The sequence below is a fragment of the Petaurus breviceps genome, unplaced genomic scaffold, assembly GCF_028583685.1.
Source record: "Petaurus breviceps papuanus isolate PSGF00001 unplaced genomic scaffold, PetGlider_PUasm1.0 151, whole genome shotgun sequence".
NCBI lineage: Eukaryota > Metazoa > Chordata > Mammalia > Diprotodontia > Petauridae > Petaurus > Petaurus breviceps.
In genome coordinates, this window is record NW_027185712.1 from 35,111,168 (window position 1) to 35,119,399 (window position 8,232).

At 37.6% G+C, this 8,232-nt stretch overlaps 1 pseudogene; it reads right to left on the bottom strand.

Annotated features, from left to right (window-relative positions):
* Positions 1 to 2,885: 2,885 nt before the first annotated feature.
* On the bottom strand, positions 2,886 to 3,958 carry LOC138154118 (small ribosomal subunit protein eS8-like; annotated as a pseudogene).
* Positions 3,959 to 8,232: the final 4,274 nt, after the last annotated feature.

An 8,232-nucleotide genomic window follows, 5' to 3' on the forward strand; every position in this document is an offset into this window, starting at 1 on the left:
GGTCTCATATAGCAATGAGCATTTCTTAAGTGTCAGAGAGGGGCATAATCAGCCTCATCTGAAGGCTAGCCAACTTTTCCCAGCTTTAGACAAATCCTATCACTGGAGGTTTAGTCCTGGCCCTCCAAAAATGAATTAATTGGGAGGAGCTGAGAACTCTTAACCCACCCTCTCATTAAAATGTCTACCAATTGGAAGTGCCTTAACTTTGCCAGGGGAGGTCCAAATGACTTACTGTTAAGCCACTAAATTGAACTTGTTCAGGTTTCTCTTTTACTGCTGAGGTGCTTGCATGACCTGTTTGACTAACTATATAGGCATCACTGATATGACCATTTGATATCAATTAAAATTAAAATGATCTTGCTCTGGAGAAAACTGTACCTCAGCATCATTTTTACTTGTCACAGGCAGGTGATGGAATGCAAAGTATGGAAAATAGTTAGTAGATCAGTTTGTGTGGAATATAGAGGATAAGAAGGGAATTAGAGTGAAATAAGGCTGGGAAGGTAAGTTATAGCCAGAATGTGTAGAATCTTAAAAGTCAAACTAAGGTGTTCATATTTTATCCTAGAAACAATAGGGAACCAGTAAAGTTTTGTTAGCAGGGGAGTGATATTATCAGATCTGTACTTCAGGAAGATCATTTTGGTAGCTATGTGAAGAGAGGAGACACTAGAAGCAGGAAGATCAGTTAGGAGGTTATTATAATAGTCTGAATTAGGCCCACTGGAATGAATACTCAAGCCTTATTTGTATAATTATGATTTTACAAAAGACCACATATTTAAACCAGTATAGCATGGGATTCCACAGTTGAATAGTTTTTTAAAAGATGTTTATGAGGATAAAGTGCTAGAATTTGGCAAGGAAAGACCTAGGTTTGGATTCTACTTCTATCTTCTTGGCATAGGTCACTATTTCTAGTTTACTAGCTATGTAATCACAGTAGGTCACTTAATATTAATGAATTAATTTGAATTAAGCTTCAAATTTCTCATTTGTTCAATGGGGAGGGTGGGGGTGATGATACCTATAATACCTACTTTCATGATGACATGAAATAAGATGTTGTGTGTTAGCTATGTAGTAGATATAAAGGGATGCATGAGAGAGATGTGGATGTAACATCATTAGGTCTTGTCAACTCATTGTTTATAGGGGGAAAAGGAGGGAAATCATGGATGACACTGACATTATGATTCTAGTTGAATGGAATGACGGGAAAGGTTTGGAAGATGAGTGTTTTGAGGAAGGAAGATGAGTTCAGTTTTGACATATTTAATTAAAGATGCCAATGGGATATAGTAGAGTTCATTATAGAAGAGTGGATTTAGAAGAAAAATTAGATCTGGATGTGTAGATTTTGGAGTCATCTGTGTGGTGATAATAGCAGAATTCATAGCCACAGACTCATTGACTGAGAGAGGAAATGGAAGGAGAGAGAGAGAGAGAGAGAGAGAGAGAGAGAGAGAGAGAGAGAGAGAGAGAGCAGTCTCATAGAAGCCAAGGATATCTAGGAAGCTGGGGTGGTCAGTGGTGTTAGAAACCACAGAAAGATCAGGGAAGATGATTGTCCACTGCACTGTTTCAGCAGCCTTCACTGGTGTGTGTGTGTGTGTGTGTGTGTGTATAATACACACATATATATGTATATGTAATATATATATATATACACACATACACACATATACACACACATCTATATATTTGTTTCTATGGCTATCCTAAGAGAAACCAGTTTCTTTTGGATGATCTTGTAGCCTCAGGACTTGGAGGGATGATGTGATATTTCTGTTAACTTTGTTCAATTCCTTGTTATCAATCAAAAGTTCAGTTTCACATTCAGTACATTTTTTATTTTCAAAAGAACTTTTGGTGGTAGGGAATAATAAATTATACATTGAAGAGGTCCCATGTTTATCCTTTCCTAAAGCTAAAGCTTTGTCTGAAATAGCCTAGTATATTTCTTCTATCCTCTTCTCTACCCTGGAGAGGGTTTGTCAGAAGGGAGCACAAGGCAGGTTTTGCCAATGATTTTATTTGTCAGAAGAACATGGAACTTATTACCTACATTTCTCTAAGTAATGGCAAAGTTCAGTTACCCATAACAACTTTACTGTTCTACGTAGACATTTTAAGAAACTAAATGTTTTATCAAAAACCTTTCTTTAAATGTCAATGTAAACAACTAAACTTGTGTAGTAACTATCCCTTCATTAATTTCAATGCATAAAACATGACACTTTTTTTGTTCCCTTCATCCAAATTCCCATCTGTAATGGGAATGGGAATTTGAAGATCATCCCTGTCCCTTAATGGGGAAGTTTGAAGCTTCACTGCTTTGAAAGTAAACTCTGCCCCCTAGAACCCACTGGAAGCTTCCCTACTGTGAAGATAATCTCTGCCCCCTGATAGGCTGAATGTGGTCACATGGAGCCTGTGGTGGGAGGAGTTTGCTGAGGAGGCAGAACCACAAAGAAGCTGGTAGAGAATGAGTCTGATAGTTGGAGACTGCTGGGGACAGAGAAGCTTAGAAAAGGAAGTAGATAGGCTTGTGAGTAAATATTGATCTTTATTGGTTTGTGGGAAAGCTGAAGGATGTTGTGGCTCTCAGCATTATTATGGCTTCTAAATATCTTTGGTGCTTCGGCTTACTGGTTTTGGGATTTGGTTTTCTGGTGTCTAAATAAATCCTTAAGCTTTATCCTTTATCTGTAGAGTCTGGCATATTTTGTGATTGACGGTCACGTGATAGTTATAGTCACGGTCTCTATCGTGATTGTGGGTGTTGTAAATATTGTATTGGTGCTACACCATCAAGATTGTTTTTTTTTTTAAACAATTTGGGGATTTATTCTATTAGAGAATGTCCAAGTTAGGGTTTATTTGCCCTTTTGGGCTTCGATCTTTCTTAGGTAGAACTCAGGCTCTTTGCCTTCGAGCAGGTAACCATCTGCTTGGCCACAATGGGATGCAGACAAGGAGCTTGCTTTGCTGGAACTGTTCCTCCAGAAGTGAGCTGATCTTGGCCTTCTTCTTCCGCTCCTTATATTTCTTCTGGATCTTCTTTGCTTTTTATTTAAAATTTCTTCCTCCTTAGGAGTCAGCTTTGCTCGCTTCTTCTGGCCCAAGGGCAATGCATAGTGGGACTCATACCACTGATGGTATGGGGTGCTATAGATGAGCGCGATGCAATTCTTCCACCACTGTCTTGGTCGGGACCAGCTTGTTGTTGGATGCATTGTAGACCACATCAATGATCTTTGTTTTTCAGGCTGTAATGGGAATGTAATTTTAAAGATCTTCTCTGCCCCTAGGCTAAAGTGCACCTGGAGCCTGGGGTGGGAGGCTTGTTTTTCAGTAGATACTTCTTTATTGGCCAGTGAGTCAATAAGGTTGTTACATTCTCTGAGCCAGGAGAAGGCTATATAAGCCCTGATGTGTAGCTTTGTTTTGGGGCTCACTTTGAGAAGTGTTCTGTGATTTGATCTGAATTCTGGGAAGCCGTTGTCTGGAGCCCCCCGGCTTTGAAAAACCCAGATGTTGATTTGGTATGGATGTAATGGTTGCACAGTTTGTAAAACTGTCTACTTGATCTGTTTCTGTCTTGATAATTCTGTCTGTATATTCTGAAGTTCGGGGTGCTGACCTTTTTCCCCTGAACTAGGTAAATGATACATATTTGACTGATTAAAGTAAGCTTGTTAACCCATTTTGAATTGCTTTCCTTTAACAAAGCAGATCTAAGAACCTGTGGTGGCAGCCACCCTGGGAACCCTGGGGTGTGCAGAGCCTCAGGAGAAGTTACCCACGTCCATTCTCAGCACCCAATACTTTTTGTTGCCTCCTTGGATTCCTACGGTGTGGATGCCATGGGGGTCGATCTTGGTGTTGGCGGGCTGGCACTTACCCCAGTCTTGCGACACTTTTGCAAATTGTCCTGAGAGATCCCCATGGTAGGCGCAAGCTACAAAGAGCTGTATTCATTTTTATTAATTTTTCCACATCAATCACTCAACAAGCATTTATTAACCATCTATCAGGTATCAGGAATTGTTCCAGGTGCCAGGAATGAAATAGTCCCTGCTTCCAGGGTGCTTATATTTTTATACAATTGTTCTTAGAATTCTTCCTTTTTTCTTTTCTTCTTGTATTGGTGGATATAGTGTCCCATGCTGAGGAAATCACAGCCCTTTGGAAGTATGGATGTGTGACCAGTAGAAACAAAAAATTGCCAAAGTAAGAGTTGTGTAAAGAGTTGTATAAAAACCTTTACTCAAAGCACTGATCCTGTTGGGAAGATTCCTGGCAAGTAGCAATCCAGTAGTCTCTGGTAATAGATCTCAGCGGTAATGAACTTCTCCAACAATGTGCTTATGCCTATTAACTTGCCAGTGTTACCTGGAAAGGTAGTGTTCCATAGTGGATAGATTTCTGTAATTGGAATCAGAAGACAACAGGGTTTAAGTCCTATCTTTGATATATCCTGGCTCTGTGACCATGGGCACAGTTATATGGCAAATCAAGTGCCAGCATATGAGATACAATCAATAAGTTCCATAAAAGTAGAGACTATCTACCACAGAGCAGAGTTACCAGAAAGGTTTTATGGGTCTTGATATATGGATAGGATATAAACAGGCAAAAAGGAGAAAGCAGAATATTTTTTTTCTTTTTTTAATCAGTCAAATATGTATCATTTACCTAGTTCAGGGGAAAAAGGTCAGCACCCCGAACTTCAGAATATACAGACAGAATTATCAAGACAGAGGAACAGATCAAGTAGACGGTTTTACAAACTGTGCAACCATTACATCCATACCAAACAACATATATAGTAAAAGCCCAAACTGAACATGTATTCAAAATTATAATTAATGTTGGGAAAACTGAAAAGCAGTCTGAAAGAAACTAGGTATAGACCAATATCTTATAACATTTACCAGGATGAGGTCAAAATGGATAAATGACTTAGATGTAATGGGAGATATCGTGAGTAAATAAGAAGAACATGGAACATATTGCCTATCAGATTTATGAATGAGTCAAATTTGCGAAAAAAATTAAAGCAAATAAAGAGATGTTCAATTGATAATTTTGATTAAATTAAATAAGTTTTTGTACAAATAAAACCAATGTAGCCAAAATTAGAAGGAAAGCAGAAAATCAGGAAGAAAAATTACAGACAGTTTCTTGGATAAGGGCCTCATATCCCAAATATATAGATAACTTTTTTCAAATTTATGAGAATATGAGTTATTCCCCAGTTGATAAATGGTCAAAGGATATGAACAGGCAATTTTTAGAAGAAGAAATCAAAGCTATATGTAGTTATATGAAAAAATGCTCTTAAATCATTATTGATTAGGGAAATGCCAATTAAAACAACTTTGAGATACCATCTGACACCTGTCAGATTGGCTAAAATGACAGAAGGGAAAATGTTGGAGGGGATGTGAAAAAATTGTGACACTAATACCTTATTGGTGGAACTGTGAACCCATCCAACCATTTTGGAGAGCAATCTAGAATTATGCCCAAAGAGTTGTGAAACTGATGAAAGAGTAATCCTTTGATCCAGCAATACCACTATTAAGGTCTATTTCCCAAGGTGATCAGGGAAAATGGAAAGAAAAACCTATATCTTCCAAAATATTTATAACAGCTCATTTGTATTTGGCCCATGAAAACTTAGTTTTTCTATAGGAACAAGAAATGGCTTGCTGATAGGGGAGAAGAGGGAGATATATATTTAGAAACAATGGTAATATATAAATAATAGATATCAATAAAAATTAAAAATTAAAAAAGAAAACCTTGGGCACAGCTATTGTAATTTTTTTTTTGCTTCTGGTTAATTTTAGAATGGTAGGTAAAAAAAATACAATGACATATGTGCCCCATTAACTTTGATTTTTAATGTTTCTGTTAATTAATAAAAACCTGCAGGACACACATAACTCTTCACACATCTAACAGGCTGACATCTTTTTGCTTAGGGAAATCCGTATTGAGGGGAAATAGTATATTTTTTAATCTGTTTTTTGTCTTTGTGCTGGTTGCTGTTCTGTAAAGGATCCTGGCTATCTGGAGTATATTTAGTTTATTCAGCTGGGATGCTTTCTTAATGGTATAGAGAGAACCAATTGTATCGTTTATATTGGAATTGAGAATTCTTCCTCCCTCAAGAATATTATAATCTCAATTTATTGTTTGCGGCATCATTGCTTTTGGAAAAATACAAAATGTGTTTTCTCTTCTCCTATTCAAGTGGGCAGTTTTTCAAATGGACCATAACACCAGCTTTCTCCAAGAGTATTGGGCTACATCTCAGCATTGCATTCCAAAAAAAACCTCATAAAAACGAGAACAAACAAACAACAGAATGAATTCAAGGAAAGAAAAAAGGGGCTTTTAGAGGAGGTTTTTTTGTACAGTATTCTACAAAGCTTTGACTTACAGAAGTCTAAGCATTTTCATAACATATAATACATTTATATAGTACTTTCTGTCTTCATAACAACCCAGTGTGGCATGTAATGAAAGTATCATTATTCATGCCTGATAGTTGGAGAAACTGATGTTCATGGATATTAAATGACTTGCTCAGGGTCACACAGATAGCAGGCAAAATGAGGCCTTGAATCCAAGTCTCTTCTAATTGTATATTCATTGCTCCATCCACTATGCTATGTTAGGAGTCCAGCTTTGCCCTTTCCTATCTCCTAGTTCCCTCCCTGAATATGGTAATTATCAGCACTTTCTACTATCCAAATGTCAACTAATTCACCAAGGCCTTTAATTTTCATAGCCACTGGTTTATAGATGACATCATAGAGTGCCTTCAAGTACTTAAGTTTGCTAAAAATGGGACACACCTCAGTGGAGAAGTATCTACCTATTTTAGTCCCAAGGGCCAATAGCACCAACTACAGCAAGAATGAGATAACATTTGTAAAAACCTCTTCACTCAGTGCTTGGCAAATAGTAGGCACTATAGAAATGCTTATTGTGTCTCCTTTCCCCTTCTCAAGAAGTAATAAATGTGCCCCCAAATAAGCTTTATGACTCATTATAGGAAAAAGAATCCAATAATTAAGACATATTCAGTTGAATGGGGTGAAAATTAATTAATAGTGACTTAGATGGGGTAGACATTAGAATTACAAGTGAAGGATCAGAGTCCATCTGACCCCAATTTATGCTCTTTCTGCCTCATCTGAGTAAGGCTTCTGTGCAAGGAGCAAAGGTAGCATCTGGGTTCTTACTTGCCCTCATTGACACAAAATGTTTCTGGGGTGCAAAAGTGGGAGAATATCTGGTTTGCCTACAAGAAAACGAGTGAGCAGTCTGGGGATTGGTTTACCGGTGGATGGAAAGAGGAGGAGGAATCTGTACTTCCTCTTCTTCACTCTAAGCTTCCACTCCCTTCATCTCTTTCTACTTCACTGAAGGAACACATGAGTTACATTTTTATACCCTTTACATTCACTACCCAGAGTCAAAGCCCTGCGGAACCAAGGGCTGGTTTTAGCTCTGCACCATAGAGAAAAGAATACTCACTGTACTTAGAGTCAGAAGACAGGTTCAAATCCCAGCTCTGCTAGTTATTATTATTGTGTATTTGTTACTTAGGTAAAAATCCCTTAACCTCTTTAGGCCTCAGTTTCTTCATCTGTAAAGTGAGGAATTGAGACTTGATCTCTAAGAGCTTTCCAGCTCTCAAACCTATGACCTACATCCTACATACTTTTCTCTCTCTCTCTCTTTTTTTTTTTTTTACTGAGAAAAAGTGGTTTAAATTTGGTCTAAATTCATCAAAGGAATAGGTATTGGAGCATGTTGCTTTAAAGGGTCAATTACGGTATTTTCTCTTATTCCAGAATTTAATACAAACAAACAAGCAAGCAAAACAATGCTTGGCAAGAAGGCACTTTTGCCAACTGCTGTTCCTCATAAGACTTCTTTGTTGTCTTGTCTTTGGTGAAAATTGGCAGTTTAATTTTTAAACCTTGGCCAAAGATCATAAGCTCATTCTGTTGTGCTTTTTTGTATTAGTCTTTTTGGCTTGTTAATATGGAAGTGAGAGAAACAAAAATTTGAAAACAAAATATCAGTTGTCTCTCTAGAAATCTAGAAATGTAATAGCTCATTTGGGATGATGTGACAAATTTCTCTTTTTTCCCCTTCCTTCCTTCCTTCCTTCCTTCCTTCCTTCCTTCCTTCCTT